Source organism: Lonchura striata, chromosome 1, assembly GCF_046129695.1.
Source record: "Lonchura striata isolate bLonStr1 chromosome 1, bLonStr1.mat, whole genome shotgun sequence".
Lineage (NCBI taxonomy): Eukaryota > Metazoa > Chordata > Aves > Passeriformes > Estrildidae > Lonchura > Lonchura striata.
The window spans coordinates 38,215,190-38,233,604 of NC_134603.1; positions in this window are offsets into that span (position 1 = coordinate 38,215,190).

The following is an 18,415-nucleotide window of genomic DNA, read 5'->3' on the forward strand; positions in this document are numbered from 1 at the left end:
CTGTTGCTGGGGGGAAGTGGCCAACTCCCACCTGGCTACAACCTCCTTTCAGAGAGTTGTAGAGAGTCATAAGGTCACCCCTGAGTCCTTTCCTTCAGTCTAAACAACCCCAGCTCCCTCAGCTACTCCTCACAGGACTTGTGCTCCAGACCCTTCACCAGCTTTGTTGCTCTCCTCAGGATCCTTCTCTTTCCCCCGGTTACTTCTGCTGACTTCACTCCTGGTGGCTCTTGTCCAGACAGACCTTTAATCTTGGGAGTGTCTTGTCTTTTCCTTAAAACTTAGCATGATGCCATATGTTATGGGGTGTCCAGGTTCAGATGATTTGTCTGTGTGCCTTCCAGGCTCCTTGTGTTCCTCCAGCCTGCTCACTGGTGGGGCAGGGTGAGAAGCAGAAAAGGCCTTGGTGCTGTGCGAGCCCTGCTCAACAATAGTCAAGGCACCATTGTGTTACCAACACTGGCTTTCAGTCACAAATCCAAAACATAGCACTTATGGAAAATCAACTCCAGCCTAGACAGGATGAGGAACTCTTGCCATCCTCAGTTTTCTCTAGGGCTGCTCAGCTCAAACACCCTCTGCTTTCTAATCAATCTCTCCAGACCCTCTTGACACTGGATTACAGTCCAGAAACACTGGTAATTGTGCCAAAGGGAGCTGGAATCTCATAGAACTCTTTAAGCTGGACTGTTAAACTGTGTGCTTCATGCCTTCATAGTCAGCCAAACTCTCAGTGAGAATGCAGACAGAGCAGTCTGTCCCAGCATAAAAACAGTGCAGGAAAAAATATTATCTGGTACCCAGCTCCATCTCAAGGGTCAATGGTGACAGTGGTGACACTGGTCTCTACACTGGTGACAATATTGTTCTTATGGAGTATGTAGATATGAATGATTGGGTTTTTTTTTCCTACAGAACTATATTGTGTGCTTGACAAAGAAGAATGACATCACTGAGGAGATATATTCTATGTATACATATTTATATAACATTGCATATATAATACATTTCATGTAGCTCCCACATTCGCAACTTTATATGCTGAGGGCATATGCTTGCAAAGAACTCTATGCTTGATTTAGGAAAAAATGGAACCTGAATAGAAGTAGGAACTTCCCTCAGCTGGTTTCTGTACTTGAAGCATTGGCATGAGGACTATACCAAGCACAAAGCTTTAGTCATATTATTTCATTCAGCCTTCCTTGGGTTGATATGTGGTGTGCAGCTTCTGTCTAAGTCCAAATGTCCTGTGGTGATGGAGACCAAATTAGCAGTGAGGATGTCTAAACTGTAATCACTGTAAAAGCCAAATAACTTTATTACAAAATCAGTTTTTTATAATTTGGTGTTCCATATTTTGACAGGCATATCTTCCCTAAACATTGGCATAATTCCTGTCTGTCTTTGTGATTGCCTCGTCTGCTTAAGGTGTCAACAACATTTCAAGAGATCACCTGAATACAGATCAGCACATAATTATTTTCTCAGTGAAATTTATATTGTCACAGATATCTAGAAATTTAAATATGTGCAACCCAAGCATCCATTTTAATTTGCATAACATCATTCTTGTGACCAATGTTTTCTGACACAGCTATAGATTTAAAACAGCTAATTACAACCTCTAGTTCTTTAATTAAATTTGATACTGTATTTTTATTTATGTCTAAAATACACTTCAACATTCTAGATATTTTCCTCCTAGAGACTAAAACTAGCAGCATTTACAATCTTCTTTTTGGTAATGTTGTTTTTCCCAAAATTTCACTACAGTGTTGGTGCTATCCAGAAACAAACATAAAAACACAAGTAAAAATAAAATAATACATAAAAAGTATATACATAGAGTGAAAAAAAATTTCCATGCTACAGTGCAGAGAATGCAGATAAGTAAGACAAAAACTTTTAAATGAACTTCAGAAGCCCCTATTATATATTCTAGATTACAGAACATGTATCTCTCTTACCCAAGAAGCAAATGAGTAAGTGCTGACATAGCATATGTATTTAAATTAATTTGCTTGTATTTTCCAAAAATGCATAGCTCTTTAAAACTGGTTTTGTGACTAGTGAGAAACAGGGAATTCCCTGATGATATTGCTTCTCCATGAGCTTCAGTTCCATGAAGCTTGTGTTGGAAAGGGAAGAATGCAATAAGGAAGAGGACATCTGTGCTTTGTGGTTGTGAAGTAAACTGTGTTAGAGGGAAATTTCCCACAGAAAATAATTTAGGAACAAGAAAAGGCTTGGGGTGAACACAATGGGTTGTCATGGCCTATGGTCACAATGTACCAGCTGTTTTGCAACTGATAACATTGTAAGATAAATTAAAGGAAATTTCTTAGGGGCAGAGAGATTCATATTTGTATTAAAAAAATAAAATCACCACCAAACACCAAAATAAATAGAACATAGTCTGTTAAAAATCTACACGCATTTCTAATTTCTAAAACATTACAGTTCTTAAACTCAGTGTGTTAAAATAGGCTTTTTGTTGCTGTGGAGATCTGCTATTTCATCATCATTTCAGCCTAGAATTACTTTGACCTACCTCTGCAATTTGTATTGGGTTTTGTTACAAACTTTGTATTACAATAACTGCAAAAGAGCAACAGTGTCTTCATTTCCCTGCTCACTTTGGTTGTCTCCAAATGTTTCATCACAGACAGCATTTCCTGTCTGTGATGAAACATATTTATCTAGGATGATAAATATGAAACACATATTTATCTAGGATGATGAAGATTTAATAATGTATCATTCAGTTATGGGATCTATAAATGACAAGTATTTGGCTTTTACTTGATAAGAATTGCACATGGCAGTTTTCTATCAAAGCCTAAACAGTAGAATAAAATGAAAGATTAAGAGAGGACAGAAACAAGAAAAAAACCAAGAAAACAAAACAAAACAAAACAAAAAACCCCCATCAATCAAACCAAAAACCTACTCCAAAACTATAGCTTCAGGTATAGCATACAAGGCAGAACTACTTCCAGTTACAGTGAACAAATGAGACTGATCACTTCAATACCTTTGGAAAGAAAGTACAAGTCATTAAGATCCCTGACAACCTTGCAGTTCACACTCTGTGAGCAAAGGGTTCAAGAACACACAGAAGGCAACAGCGGGCTTTGAGGATATCAGACAAACCTTCTGTATACAATACATATGAAATAAAAAATGAGGTAAATATTTTATTGCATTTTTAAGGCTATTTTGAGATCAAACCTTTCCACTTTTCCAGCAGATGCTCTGAAAATCAGGATATTTTAATTAATTCTGCCAGTGCTAATGTATGTTTAATTCATTTTGATGCTCCAGTAGCCACGCCCTTGCCTCACTCAGGGGAATTAATGGGTGCAGAGGCATAGTACAAAGATTAAGCTTTCAGAGGTTTGACAATTGGTCTGTAGTGCAGCAACTGCTGCAAACCAGATATATGAGACTGCAGTAGGAAAGCATCTTGATGAGGAAAAGCAGTGAGGATATATTTACATCGATGTGAGAGCAAGCCTACAGGTGGTGGGTCTGCAAAAGATCTTCCACTGCTTCTGCTGTGGGAGAAGCTGGAAAAATAGACATATTGAACAGGAGGAAGCCAAATACCTACAAATCTGTATCCTGCATTCTGTATTTCTATTTCTCCCTTTATATCCCTCCCATTATATGTCTCCCCAATTCCAAGCTAAAATATCAGCTTCTTCCTTTGTGTCCTCCCTAAGGCCATTTTAGAACCTCCAGCCTCTCCTGTAAGTGCCACTAGCATTTTTGTGTCCCCAGTACCCTTGCACTGCAATGGCCCCTCTCCCCTGCCATGTCACTTAGACACCTATTTTGACCCTTCACTTGGATTATGGACATCATCTGCTGAGTCTTGTCCAGAGCTGAATGTATGGCTGACTGCTTCCCAGAAAAATGAACAGACTTCATTATCCTTATGTTTCTCTTTTCCAATGCATGAATAAGATATCTCCACTTCACTTGGGCATCTATTTTGTAGATATGACTATCTAGCAAAAAGGAAGTATGATCTGAGTTCAAAATAACATAAAAATAGTGATATATTCTGTCAGCTAAAAATAAAAGATGCACTCAGCTGAATTGGAAACATATTCCTGGATGTGACTGTGTTAGGTGAGATGAATCCTCCTTTAGAAATGTCTCAACAGGTGAATCATAGTGTGTGTACAAATCTGTTCAGAATCATTCACTGTACTGATGAATCTAATTTTGTTTCAGTTCCAAAATATGATGAGCTAGATAACATGTGAAAAAAATATGTGAACCAGGAGTCAACTCCCTGGATCCTTTCTATTGGTTTCAGAGCAGGGTTTGCCCAATTTAGGATTTAAGATATTTGGATAAACCTCTTTCTTTGTACTCCTTAGATGAAATAACGTGAGTATAAATTGTTCGGTGGGGTCTCCAAAGAGATTAGGAAACAACAATCTTTCTTTCTGACGCCTCCTCAAATATTTTTGGAGCTTAAATTAAATGTTAAGAGAAAAAACTTCCTGCCAGCATTACAATGGAAAATATGTGAGGTACCAGCAGGTGGTGCTGATACAACAAGTAAGCAGGATCCGCGGGCTCAGCTTTAAAGCCAACATTTCCTTACGGCTGATACCATTACACATCACTTTCTAATTTTAAATATTGACATCTTACTGCTGTGAAGGCTGCGAGCTGTAGCTGAGTACCAGTGCCACACAGGTCTAAGTTCTATATACACAGAGAACAAAAAGACAATATACCACATTCTGTTCCCCTGCTGGTTCAGGCAAGTAGGCCAAAAATACATTACATGGCAGTCATGGAAATTCTCAGAAGTTTTGACAAAATGCTACTGGTGAACTATAGGTCAAGTTGAGATGGTTTCTTTATCTTCAATATAGTTCTCACCTGCATGAATACTTTTGTAGTACTGCAAACATAAAGAGACATGCCTGAAATGTTGAATTGTATGGCAGGCACTTGAAAAAGAATTCCTAGAGAAATACTCTCTGCATAGAATAACGTCCCTACCACTTTAACTTCTTATCTGAAATGGGATAATTTACCCTGTAACTTATTCAAAGAAAAGCATATTTCCCAGAAAGTCCTCTTTATACAAGTGTCTTATGGTTGTGCTGCTGGGGAGAGCATCAGTTGTCCTTGATTTTTGTTTTTTCCTCCTGTCTGTCAGAGCAGAACTTTACCATAAGTTAAGGTGAAATTTTAGGAAACAATAGTTAAAGTTCAAGTAACACATGACAAGGAATTTAACTCCAGGAAATACTAATTTGTTCTTTAATTTGCTAGTGGTAATTGTAGTGCATGGATTTGTTAAATTTCTGTTTCTTGTAAGTAGAATTACACACAGTTCTCATACTTACTTTCCCATTATTTGCACTGAGTTGTATAATATTTAATTAAGTCCCCAGTTCTTTTGGAAACCACTACAATTCTATCTGTTGTTGTTTTTCTATTTAAATAATGATCCTAGTTGCAGAGCAATGCTCAGAAAGATACATCTAGTAAAAATTTCCCACATTCAACTATGTTCTTTATTCTAAGGGATGCTTATTCCTTTTGGTCTTTGTTTCTTTTATTCTTTGTTACATCTTAGACTACAACTTGACTTTTTTTTTTTTTTTTTTTTGAGAGTGAAATTAAGAATGCACCTGGAAACATTGACAATACTTCATCCCCATTCACTTAAGCTTTTGACCTTTAAATCAATGCAAGCTCTAGAAAGTCACCTACAGGCATCCTGTCCATGCAGCCTTTCCTTTTGTTTCTGAATTTTGCATTTCTCATCTTTGGCAGTTCTTTAATCTTCCCTCATTGCTGAAAGAGTAAATGGAAGCAATGAGGAGGGAAAGAAGATTTAAAGGAGATGGATAACAAAAGACAGCTGTTGGCTGCTACTTCTCAGCAACAACAGTATCTTCTAGGCTCTTAGAGACAAATGACAGAAATCTGAATCTACAAATCACTCTCCCATTAATCTGCATTAGTGGGGGCAGCCCATGATGGAGTCCTAGAACCTGCCACACCTTGCAAGCTGAAAGGTGATGAACACCACCTGTGCCATTTCAGTGCATGTGAACTTTGGAAAAAGACATCACCTGAAAAATGTCTGTAAGGAAAGAATCCTGGAAAAAGAGACATCTTCACTGAGACTTTGAAGTGCTCTGTACAAAGCAAAAGTAGAGGAGTTCAGGAAAGGTCACTTCTTGTGGTATAAATTGGTTAGATTGATGCTTGCAGGGTTCTGTAAACTAGAGTAGCTGTGAGTCAACTGCAACTTATTTTTGGAAGTAAAATGTTTTTCTTCCATTAAATTACCTTTTAAATATCAGGTTTGGCCCTTGCTCAAACTGAGATGAAAAACTGAAATCTTGAAATATATTCACAAACCAAATTATATAGGTCACTTTTTTAAAAAAGGATTTCTTCATTATTTAGTTTACATAGCTTGAAGTATCTTGAATTTCCAAATAAGTAACTTAGTAGATTTGGAGTATCCCAATTAATAATATGCTAATAGATATTTTGACAGATTCAAAATTTACACATTTTCCCCAAAATAATTTTAGAGATAAATTTTTTTTGAAGCCAAGGCCCTTTCCACACTTAACATCAGCTGTGACAATCTGGCACTGTGTAGTAAAAAATCCCTGTAGTGAGAAATTTCTGCTCAGCTGTATTTATAAGAGGGGAGGGTTAGGTAGTTCTGCAGTCCTGCTGCTTTGGTTTTCTCTGCAGATAACTAAGAAAATACTCTTGAGGTTCTACAAGTTCTTCACCTAGTAAAGTCTCTCTCCTGAGTCATGGCACACTCTTGTTATGTGCCTTGCTGTGGCACTAAGTTTCAAACTGTCTGATGTGAAATCATATTAGCAAATTGTGGTAGAGCTAGTAAAAGAGTAAGGTAAGAATGGTCCCAGATTTGACACTGAGAGAGGTTTGTGTACACCCTGGTGATGCTGGATATGCTCCCATTCACTACGAATTAGGGAAAAAGATGCTGGTTGCTACAGCACTGAAAAGCAATATTAGTAGGACTTACACTATTAAAATAATTTTCTGAGGAGTTAATTCATACTTCTGTTGTGATTTGCTTTTTAGGAACCACAAGTTGTTAATGAGTCTGTCTGTCTTCAAAAAATAGGTTGTTGGGAGTTTCTTCTAGTGTGTTTATGTAAACCTTGATTTCTCTCTCTGACTTGTTTTGTATTTAAGTGAAAAGCACTTTAAAACAAAAGGGTCTTCAACACCCCGCATTTTTATTTGACTGTGTAATTCTACATGATGATACACTAGTAAAGGAAAAATCTTCCCAAGAAGATTTTGGGAAGATTCTTGGGATTCTTGGGACCTGTGTGACCATAACAAGATCACACGATTATGATGGAGCCAAACTCCCTGGAAAGAAGCTTCCACATGGAATATTTTACTGAGTCCATGACGCCATTGAGGCAGGACAGGAATGAAAGAACTCCAGTTCAGAAGGCTAGATGATGTGAACACTAACTAACTTCATTTCAAATACATTGCTCTTTTACAGAGAGCAGCATGCAGACTAATTTCATTGGTCTTAAAGTAAAAACATTCTCACACAATTGGTGCGCAGTAAATGATGCACGGTGGCAGAACATATCTATAAACAATGTGAACAACAAGAGAGATAGAGAATTATTTACATTCCTTTGCAACCCTTTCCCAGGCTCTAGCCTGGTTAGAAACTCTCCTTTCTCTCTGACTGAACTGAGAATACCCATAAGTCCAAATCTCATGGGTGTCTGCACAAGTAGGCTGTAGGGCATTTCAGTTCTTGTCTGAAATTTCTTGGTATTACGTGGTATCAGTTTCTTACTCTACTGGATTCTTATTCACTTTGCTATCAAAACTTTTCAAATTTGGTCATTATTAGGAACTGTTGATTTGTTAAGGGTTGCTCTTATGTTGCTTAACCCTTGTGATTGTAGAATTACATTCAGTATTGCTAGCTTCACCAAGTAGATGGCATTGGCACAGGAGTCAAAGATACCAGCAAGGTGTAGCACTTTCAGATGTGTATGTGGAGTATTGGATTGTATAGTTGAACTTGTGGATCATTTCACTCATCAGAAGCTGCTTTCAGTGCTAAACCAAGGAGGCCACTGTGTGGAATTTATATTGGAATTTGGAGGCTTGATTGTGTGGAAAACGCTTGTTTAATGTGAAATGTGGATTACAGGATTCACGATTGCGATTTGATGAGTTGCTACTTGTCAGCCATATGGAGGTAGCTGTTCGTGTGTCTTCTCAGTGAGTGACAAAAATGAAGAAACATTACTTAGATTACCCAACTTTGAGTGAATATTGTAACCTTAAAAAAAGTTTAACTTAGAAAGTTGGGTGGTTTTATTTAGGGTATGATACCTTGGAAAGTATTAAAAATAAGGGTGTTGAAAGAGACATAATGTAACAGGAGAGGTTCAGTCATCAGAACAATTATACTGATAGCAGAGTCCAAAATTTTTGACATGTGGAAGAAGTTGAGAGCCTACAGGCTCTCCAGTAATGTGATCTGTTCAGGTTAACTGTTCTGACATAGTCAATTTATTGTACCTTCTATTGCAACTGAAGGTGAAGTTTGCCAGAAATCAAACACTGAAGACTATAGAAAGCAAAGTTCAAAATCTGAATTCTGTGAATGTTGGGAATTGATACTTACAAGAAAGCATTCTTTGTATCTTAATTTACCAAAGTTTTCTGTTGAATGTGTATTTTATGTACTTCCACAACACTTCTAAGCAAAGTCAGCATGTCTATCCTCACCACAATAGAATTTCATGACAGAGAGGCTGATTTTTTCCAAGTTACCCAAGTGGCTACAGACACAGAAAGAAAATGTTTAACAGGATTTGGCATTTAAATACTTTAAAGAATCTGTTCATAAGGGATTTGCTTAGGATTACAGTGCAAACTTGTGAAGGAGACTTGAACTGAGGTTTTAAGAAAGGTCTCTCTGAAAAAGTTTCATTCCAGAAACACGCACTAATATTTGCCAGTTTTTTGCAATGACTTTATTTCCATCAACTTCTGACACAGTACAGGTTCTCTTTTGTTTAGCTTTGCTGAAACTGGGGATGAAACAGCTTCCTTCCTGTTATAACAAACTACCTCTTTGCATCCTAGAACTTGCTTCTAATATAGTGTTTCTAACTTTGTTCTTTTTCTGAATATACATTTAACTCATTTGTTCTTTGACTTTGAGAGACCACGGCATGAGGTCAATAGTAAGAAGTGGTCAGAATTTTAAATATAGACTACAGACAGAGTTCCTGTTGACATTTGAAAAATCGGAGCTCTTCTATTAACCGTATGCATTATAGGTCAGTTAAAAATTAAGGCAGGATAGAAGTAAATTACTTCCTTCTTCATGGTTTAAGAAAAGGAAAATGAATCTGAAATTGAAAGCTTTTTTAACAAACCAGTCTCATTGGGCTGAATGAATTAAACTGTCAGACTTTAGTCATTACACATCTTCCTGTGTGAAGCATGGAAATTGGAAGCACAGACTGTGCGTATTATGTTAATACTATTTACTCTACTTGGTATCCATGACGTATCCTGGCGAGTCTATGCTACAACAGAATTATGCCTTACAGAAAAGAAAGAGAAATAAGGTTAATGAAACGGCATCTTGGCACTATAGCTAAGTAAAACACATCTCTGACTAGAGTGCTGAGCAGTACTGGGGGTATTCATGAGCTATTCTGCAGATGCTATGGCTCACATTAGCATGTATAACACCAAATCATCCTGTCAAAGAACCCTTTTTCTGTTCAATGGTGTAACAAGGCATTGATTGTGATTGTTGGATTATAGAGTCTGTCTACTGAGATTTGTGCAAGATGTTAAAATGACACAAAGGACCATATTCTTCACTAGAATCCAGAAGTGCAGCTTTCATAAAATACATTGTCCCCAAAATATAAGGAAAAACTACATTTAGGTGTGACTTTCTGTTTCATTATGCTTTAATTTCTGGAGTATCTTACATAGTGTTTTGATTTCACAGACAACAAACTTCTCAGTTTCACCAAAGAGATATTTATTTTAAAATCATTTACAGAAAACCTATTGATTTACCCCAGGATAGAGTTTTATTTTGTCATATTGAGTGACATCCTGAAACCCAGGGTATTATTTGAGAGTAGGCAATTTCTTTTCAGGTAAAGATGAGACAAAGTTAATGAGCGTTTTAGTCTGCTCTGCATTGCATTGACTTTGACCAAACAAACACCAGAGCACTGCTGGATATTGGACCGTTCTTTTATGCTATGTAATGTAGATCCTATATATTTCAGAGCTGATGCTTTGGGAATTAGTGACTATCTCTTGGACTACAGGCAACATCCCATCCTCTATTATACTGTCACCAACTAGTTTTACTTTGGAAAAATCTTAGCATTAGCTAATACAACATACATGCAAGCTGTGGTACGGATATGCAGGTGATGCTCATGCTCTGGCCTTAGCACTGTAGCATATTGTGCAGCTGCATGGTGATTCTGCAGCTGGAATAAGAATGACCTTACTACATTTGCTTTGGGGTCAATTCCAAGAGTAATAGCCCATGGCAGCAAGGGGTTGGAACTAGAGAATTCTTAAGGTGTCTTACAACCCTCAGTGTTGTATAATTCTATGATTCTCTATGAGTGTTCTAGCAAGAGTGAAATGATGAAAAAATGTCATTTCAGAAAGAGTGGACAGTTTTCATTGTATTTTTTTTTTCTTCACAGTAAGGCACAACAACCATTTTCCACTACTTGGGTCCCTAGATGCATGGGCAGTCAAGGCTGTTACATGTTAACTGGGAGAGTCCTTAGCTGGTGTTGTAGAGTGTGAGAGTTCCAGATATGTCTGTGAACTGGCCTAGAGATGTGTAAAAATAGGTAAAAGGTCAAGCAGTTAAGGAAAAGGTAAAAAATATATAGTGACAGTAAGTGTGGTGAATGAGAGATGAGGAGAGAGGGGAAACATTCTTGTGACTTAGAACAGGCCAATATGTCCCTCAGAGAGGCTCAAAACTCAAGAATTTGGTCTGAGAGCAGTTAAAGTCATACTCATATCTGCAAATAGAATATTTGTTGTCAAAGGAATTTCTGAAAGAGGTTATGAAGCTGAGTACATTGGCAGTTTTGTTGCCCTTGGTATGCATCTTGAAGGTTGCATTAAGATACAATTTGGAGGCAGATATTTCTGCTGAATGAAAGTAGAATTTTCTAAGCCATTGGTCACAGACACAAAATGATGTAAAATGAAAGCTGAATTATGGCTCTAGTGCAATATAATATGTAAGAATCTATTTAAAAGTGACATATAGCACAATTTTGAGAAGATTCTAATTTATTTTTTTAATTAGACAGGAAGTGACTGATGAAATTATTTGCATTTAGCACTGTGGAATGCAGTGAATTAATTTATACATCACATTAATATTTCTGTTTAAACCAGCATAACCTATTCTTAATTTGCTTTGCTGATGAAAATATACAGCTGTAATAAATTTGAGGATGAGAGGAAATTACCAAGTTCCAAAAGGCTGTTTCACAGCATGTTTTAGCAAGTGAAAATTTGGGCAAAGCATCTAGAGAAACTTTAATCCAATTTCTCTTTATTAACAGTAAAGCTAAATGTGTTACTTCATTCACTTTAGATTCAACAACAAGTAAGAAAAATGTAGCATATGTAAAGAGAAAAAACCCAAATATAATTAAAAATAATATAGATCCCAGGATAATACCTCTTGTAAAAGACAGGGATCTATAAAAGAATGTAGGTGTAGGAAAATGGAAGGAACCCTTTAGGGACACCTCAGATACTTTTGCAGTTGACCTGGTGGCAAATATATTTAATATACACTTAGTTGATTTTGCTATTTCTTTTTAAAATTTAGTTTGAATGGGTGGTAGGAAGTCACAAAATTCACTAGATAAGAAATATATTGCTGCAGAAGAAAACTATCTGAGAAAGAAGTAAGATTATGCAAAATATGTGTCACTTAGGAGGTTCACTTAAAAGATTTAATCCTAGGCAAATTTATATGAGAAAGGAAGAAATCATGGAAGCTCAGTGTGGTTTTTTGTGCAATGTTAAATTTATTGGACTTTATGCTTTTGTCCAGAAAACATAAGTGGGCTGTAGAACACAAAACAAGTCTGGAAATGTGCTGTGTATCTGCTTGCCTTTTTTCTGAGGGAGTGACAAATATGCTTCCCACCAGACTTCAAAAGACCAATCCAAGTGGTTGAAAGATACCCTGTGTGTATAAACACACATTAAGAGTTAAAATAAAATCCAAACAACAGTACCTTTCCATAATCTACAAATATTTCAGTACATAAACAGGCCCCCTCAGAGTGGTGGAGAATGTGAAAGGAATGAGTGTCCCTTGAAGGAAGGCTTTTGCAGAAGGCTGGCATTTGAGTTAAAATTGCTCTTTGATTCAGACTGCACCAATCTGACAAACCTCACACACTGTGTAAGACACAACAACTGCTTGTTGAGCAGGGAAAATGTCAAAAAGCAACATGATTTATTTGCCAGCAATACAGGAAATGCATTCTACACTACAATGGGCTTGACATAAGGCCCTTTAAATTTAACAAGAGAATTTTATAAGTCTTGAGCAGCTACACCTTTAGGAAATCACAGGCAACAAGAAGCCACTTCATCAAACTCTCTTGACTGTACTGGTGTGGTGGTCTCCTTAATATTTTCTCTCACCTCCATCTGTTGCTGGTACTAGCCTAATGTTGGTATACTCATTTGCTTTCCTGATGGAAAAAAACCAACCAGTTTTACAGCCCCATGTCCTTCTTTTATAACAGCTTCATCAGCAGTGTTAAGAGTTCTCTGAAAGTGCTGGGCAAACCTCAGCATCCACACACCACTGCACTCAAGATGGGTCACTTGAAGCCATTACAGCCAGCTGTGCTCCAAAGCTGAGACTTTTGGCAAATGGCCCTTGGGAAGGGAACGATTTTTATGTTCCTTTTGCATGGGGGAGTTTTTTTAAAGGGGGAAGGACTCACTGCATAGGGATGTTGGGCTCTTCCTTTAAGAAATACCCATGCATGGAAATAAAATACAGGAACATTTTTTATCTCCTCACTTAAGTAACAAGGTGCTGGATGCCATCCCCAAGGCTAGTGGAGCTGAAGCAAATAGGCACGTGGCAGAGGGAACATTTTTAAAAATGCCAGATCTGGAGGTCAGGCCATGCTATTGTCTGTGCTACATTTGAGAAATAAATACATCTGGTTAAAGTACAGTGACTGGTGTTTTCCAAGCATTAAGGTATTTTCAATTTCAAGTTTTGCAAACCCTCAGCAGCAGGTGTGATTTCCTGGCTGACCTTGAAAACCCAAACACTGGAGATATGTGCTACTTTTACAGAAGTAGAAAATATCCTACCTACATTGTAAATAGCATAGCTTTGAAAACAGTACAATGAAATTTTTCAGATGGTCCAGCCATGCCATCTCTTGTGGCTGGGTTGATGTAGGGTTTGAGACCCTGCCCAGTGTTTTGTATTGATGTAACAGTTAAGTGTTGGGTCATGCAAATATGTGTGGAGAAGAAATACTTGCACTCTCACTTTTCCCTAGGTACATACAGTGCATAAATATTTCAGCTCTAAGTGCTTCATCAGACAGTACTGTCAGTGTTTCCTTTTTGAAATGTGGTAAGTCAGAGGGATTTCTCCCATGAAGCACCAAATGAACCCTGCTGCTGTAAGTGACCTTTTGGATATGATTACTTGGATTTATTTTTCAAATATTATGATTATTTATTCTACAAGGCAAATTTATCTTGCTAGACTGAGGTTAGAGTCCAGGTAGGACTGAACCTTGACATTTTAGCAATATTTTATTTTATAAATTTAAGGCTATGTTTGGTAAATTATGTTACAAAACTAGAAGGAAGAGATGAATGACTTTTTTGCCTTTTCATGGAGATTTTTATACTGCGATTCATCAAAGGCAGCAGAGCCTTAAAAGCCCATACAACAGCCTATTCTACTCAGTTCCAAGAATATGTCATGTGGTTACATACTCAACAGGGCTGTGTGCAACAGAGCAGACTTAGTTGAGCTGACTGAAGAAAATGTTATCATTAGTTCTGTAGGCAAACAACATTAGGAGACAGAAAACACTTGTGGAAGCCAATATGATTAAATCACTACTTGCTAGTCACAATCATGTTGCCTGTCATGTCCAAAAATATCAATGCAGTTATTGAAGGTAGGACTAACGAAGAGTGCAAGTGTCAAATCTTTGAGAGGAGAAAAAGTACCAGGCTTATCCCTTCCTTTTTTTCCAGGCTAAAAAAGAAAAAGTCTTGATTAAAGGAAATGATATCATGGGATTTTCTAAGCAACATTCAAGATACTGAATAGAAAGATCAGCAGTAGAAATGAATCAAAACGTCAAGTAGATATTGTTAGGAAGTCTAGCTTTTGCAAAAGGTTCCTCATGATTTCCATACTAATTAACTAATAGAAGATGATCCTTTTTCTCTGGCAAATTACCATGCTTCAACAACAATCACTGTGGGTTATGAGATATCAGGCAGTGAGCTGTAATAAGTCACCTTAGGACCAGAATTTATCTCACTGTGCAGTCAGCCCTGCCACCCTACACATCTGGGCTGCATCTGGCCACCTGCTGGGACAATCCATACAATGCTGGGCAGCAGTGCTGCATTGACCCAGTCAGGCATCTGGGTTCCCATGACTGAGTACCTCTGCAAAACTCTCCTTTTTGTGATGTAGATGTACTACCAGTTGCATGTAAATGGGTGTATGAAAGAGGCCAAGTGGCACTGACTTGCTTGTATCCACAGTACTTAGCATTCTACACTCTAGAGCAGGTTTTTCAAGGAGAGACCCTGTTGAAACAGGCCTGGAGAGAGCAGACTAGCAATTAAGTAATACGGGCACTCAGGGCTTTGGTTTCTGAATTCACTTCTATGCCCTCTTTTGTTTAACATATTCCTGACTGTGCAGTGCAAAGACATTCGGTTAGATTGTTCCAGCTCATGTATATGCTAGTTTATCCCACTGCAGTGTCCTACTTGGCATGTCACATGCAGCTGTGTATGTTATTGTTGCTTGAAAGCAACAATAATAAAAAAGGACTCATTCCTCACTGCACTGCATGTATTATAAAAAATTTGGTACATAATTTTGTTCTTAGACAGTGAAAATTATGTAAACAGGTGTGTCAAAAACTTCAACCTATGAACAATATAATCTATCAGAAAAAAAAAAAAAATGCAGGCTCTGTTAGGAAATTTGGAGAAACAAAATCAGTTACCAGGCAGTGCTTTTAAATTAATCCATTAGTAGTGATAGACTTTAAAGTCTTTCTACTGCCGCACAATGAAATGAACTGTATTGGAGAAAATGTAATAAACACCAGAAATATAATAAGTATTGTCGCCTGCTGCAAAAGGAAATGGTTTCCCTAGCAATAAAAAAATGATTCCAGAAAAGCACTATTTCTCTCGTCTTGCTTTCTTGCTGAGAATTTTTAAATTCTCATGTTTATTGGTTGACAAGAACAATCAAATATCTACTATCTTGTTTCAACTGATGTAAACAGATGCATAGTGAATAGATTTCATGCTGATTAGTGAATGGTAAATTTTATTATTTCAGGCGCTATTAAAAATATTTATGATTTTAACATTAGTGTGCAATTCCTGATGGATACTATGGGAAAACTTTGCATTATATAACTGGCATGACATTTAAAATGGTGAACATTGGCATATCATCTACAGTGATTTCAGTTCTCATAACATTAGCTCACATGAATATATTTAATGTTTAAATCAAATTCTCAGATTTTGTACTTGGAGTAAATGGGTAAGAAAGGAGTTATGCTCTCTCCCTATCCTAATAGCTATTAGGAAACAAATATCTTCCAGGTACTGATTAATTTTTGTATTCTTCTGTTGAAACTTATGAAAAATCAAGAGGGGATTCTGAAAATCAGATTCCTGTAGGACCTGATTCTTCTTTACACTGATACCCAAACACTGTTCTGACAACATGAAAGGACTTGAAACCATACAGAGTTTATTCTCAAGATATAAGAAAAACTTACTTGTTATTCCTGAACACAAAAAAGTATGTGCTTTGTAGATATAATGTATAAATCTATAATTCACATTTTTAAAAATTGTATTCTCCAGTAAAACAAGTACATACAAATTTAAAAATTCTGTATTTATGTCCTTGAAAGAAGTAAACAAAACCAATCCCTTCCCTGCAAGTCTCTTGCCTATAACTTTTGTGAGTTAGTTGTGAACCTTAGAGCACTGTGTTGTGGGATGTGCAGAGCTGGTTTTTGAAATAATGATCATAAAATATTCTGAACAAAGATGAGGTATGCACAGCATACATTGCTACTGTTTTGAAAACATATTCAAAAATTTAACAGTCTGAAAGAATCTATTCCTAGTAGGGTGGAAAAGGCAAGGGACTAAAGGATAGATAGTGGATACTGCACCAAGCAGTAGGACAGTCACACTGAATTAAAATGCTATGGGTGGTCTGCAGTGTTGATGGTCAGGAAGAGTATTTTGCTTCCACACTGCAGGAATTCTGCTTTCACACTGCAGTCTGGTGGATCATACGCAGTGTCAGTGTGTGATCTAAGTACAACTTGAGTATATGCAGTGCTGCCCAATGTTTAACATCCACTAAATGCACATTTCAGTGTCAACCGGAAGGACTCCATACCTCAATAAATATGAGGAATCTTGACTATAGTTTTTCTGAAATACTTACTATGGCTGAAAGTAAATCCAGCATTTAAGAGATTTACATTAGATTCTCATTTCTGCTATAATGTGTCTGTGTGCAGCTGAAAGACAGTACTTTAATTACTTTTTGGGCAATGGATTGGATGGCAAACATATAAAGTACATTGGCCCTTGAGCCTTTAAGACACTTGGGAAACAGTTCTGGTTTTGTGGTATGAAGTATAGATAATATAGTTTAATTTGAAAAGAAAACTTTCCCATGAAAAGCTGAGCCACAAAATATCCTAAGGGAAATGATCAGATGAATATTATCTCCTTGAATTTCCTCTTTTCCTGTGTGCTCTGTCTTCCAGACCAGCTTGGAGCAGACTCCAAAATTTGATAAATTCACATGAAGTCATCAGTCTCAGAGTCTCTCAGAAGAGCTTGACACAGAACACCAGGCTATTGATATTACTGTATTGCTTTTGAAAGGGTGAAGCTGACAACAGCTCAGTTGTGTTTCAGGGGATGTGAATTTCTCTCATGTTACATAGAGGTCATCAAAGCAAAGTATTTATATTACAATCTCTTTGCCATGAGTCTCTGGTTTCCTTTTCCTGAATATGGACTTCAGCTTCTCCGGCACAATATTTAAAAATCATAGCCTTTGAATCTTCCAGAGTTAGTTCACCTTGTTTTTCCAGACTTTTATTCCATGTGTTCAAGGCAGCTGTTGCTGTTGTTGAGTCATATCCATATGTGGATATATAGTCTTCATTGTAGAGGGAAAAAATAGTTTTATCTTAATGGTTTCACTAGATACTAGGCCAAAGTATTCTATGGCTCTTTACTCTCAGTAAGACTTTATTTTTGCTTTAGCCATTTAAATTACCCTGTAACTCTTTATTTGATCTCTGAAAGGGAGTGTCTTGATGCAAGAGATATCACAAGCTGTATATATGCTCCTAGGGATATGCTTTCCCTCCATTCATTTATGGGGCCTTTTCATTTCCTAGTACTTCCATGCTGTCAGCTTTATTGTTGATAGTTGTTTATACTATGATATGTATTATTCTGTGAATGCATTAAATATTATTCAAATAATTTTTTTCTGAAGAACACCAAGGCTTGTATGTCTAGTGATTTTTGATGTTATAAGTCATATAACACCAGCTTGCAGAGCTCTTTATTTTTCCTCTGCCTCTTTATTTTACTTTCACCACCTCCCACTGGAGTTGGCCAAGGATTGCAATATTATTGTAAACCTACAAAATATGTGAGAATTGAATCACAAGAATCATTTCAGCCTGGAAAGGAAGTCCCAATTTTATATCACCTTTTCTTCTTCCAAATATCCCATCAATAGTTTTGGGATATAATGTGTCCTAAAAGTAGGGTGTCCTAAAAGTGCCTTGGAAGGACTGGTCACACTGAGTGAACAGTGGGGTAAGTTCACTCAGAGAAGCATTTCTATCAGACAGTTACAGAGTGAGGAGGCTATGCCTGGTGTGTCACCCCACAGCAGACACAAACTCAGATGGCCAGTCCCAACACAGCTCATCCCATAGGAAATCTCCCTATACAGCTTCATAGACTTCCACACCTCCTCCTACTC